The sequence below is a fragment of the Austrofundulus limnaeus genome, unplaced genomic scaffold, assembly GCF_001266775.1.
Source record: "Austrofundulus limnaeus strain Quisiro unplaced genomic scaffold, Austrofundulus_limnaeus-1.0 Scaffold92, whole genome shotgun sequence".
Taxonomy (NCBI): Eukaryota; Metazoa; Chordata; class Actinopteri; order Cyprinodontiformes; family Rivulidae; genus Austrofundulus; species Austrofundulus limnaeus.
In genome coordinates this window covers 344,963-346,557 of record NW_013952494.1, presented here as the reverse complement: position 1 = coordinate 346,557, position 1,595 = coordinate 344,963, and positions in this window count along the sequence as shown.

Below are 1,595 nucleotides of genomic sequence, written 5' to 3'. Positions count from 1 at the left end.
AAAAAATAATAAAAAAGAGTGTGTGTGTAATGTTGGTGTGTGACTCGTGTGTTAAACGTCACTGAAGTGAAGATGGCCTGCGTTTAGTGTCCAGACCTGGCAGATTGTGACCTTATCAATGTGAAACTCTTAAGATAAATTATTCATTGCACCTGTTTGATGTCTCTGGCCCGAGAATGACAAAAGGTGTGCGATTTACGATGCATCCTTAAAACATATAAAATACCAGCGACAGTGCTACCTGTCTTCGTCTAATGCAGGAGGAGAAAATCAGAGCAATGAGGTGTTTTAAAAACAATAAAAAAAGGGATTTCTGTTTCTAACACAGAGGTGTAAAGGAGCAACCAAAACAACAGCCATTTGATGGAAGTTTGTGCAACTCAGACAAACTGGACTTAGCTGCAATATTTCCACTGCTCAAGGTGTAGCTGCTGTTCTTCGTGCAAATGTGATGTGACTCACGGGCGTCCTGCGTTTATGTGGGTCACTGAAACGGGCCACCCACAATGTTGCCGCCCGCTTTGTCTTTACTTTAATTTGCAGAGAGTTTTTGCGTGAGTGAGCGGGCTGAACTAACCTTACTGTTTGGAACTGACTTTGTTTGTAACTTTGCAGGAGGAGAGCTGCATGGTCGGCCTGGCAGTCAGAGACACAGAGGGACACGTCAAAGGGCTGCGAGGACTGAAGCTGGAATCTGACGCACAAAGCAGTTTTATTGTAGGAGTTTGATGTCACTTCACAGTTATAAAAATTTATGTTGTAAATATGAAATAAAAGGCAAACAATTCTCATCTCTGGTATATTTTCAGTGGTTTTGACTTGCAATAACGTTTATTTTGTATCAAGTGCGTAGTTTGCATGTTCAGCAAGTAAAATTCAAGTTTTACTTCATAGGAATAAACATTTTTATTGACATACTGTGGAAAAAAAGGACTATACTTTGCTTTTTCTAAATCTGGCAATGACTACACGTATACTTTTATAAAAAAAGAGGTCAACACAAAAATCTTTAGAAAAATAAGCCGACAATGACTTATAACAGTGATTTGTACTGATGTATAAAACATCAGCTTGAATTATGTGTGAACGTAAAAGAGGGGCACTCACACACGTTACTGTGTTTACTTGTGTCTGTGTGCGTATGATAGCCGAGCCGGACTCCCTCAGATGTTCCCTCCGACCTCTGACCCCAGAGCTGGGGTCAAACCCTGACAAATGAGATGGCCGAGCTCTGACCAGAGCTGCAAACATTCCACAGCAATCTTCTGTCCTCCTCCCCTGTCTTCATATCAGTCGTCGCTCACTCCTCTCAGTCCTTCTCCTCCTTGACGGGGAAAAGGGGCAGCGTGTGTTCTCGTCGTGCAGAAGTGCCTTTTATTGCATTTGCTTGACAAATCTTAAAGTATGCGCCCTTCATAAGGAAGGAAAATGGCATTACTTCAGTTTAATATCCCTGACAATTTGTTTTGTTTATTGAAGGAAGGAAAACAAAAGTGGATGAACTGAGAAGAAGGAAAAAAAAATCTGCTGAAGATTTGGATATTACAGCCCTCTGAGAAACACTCTGTGTGTGTGTGTGTGTGTGTGTGTGTGTG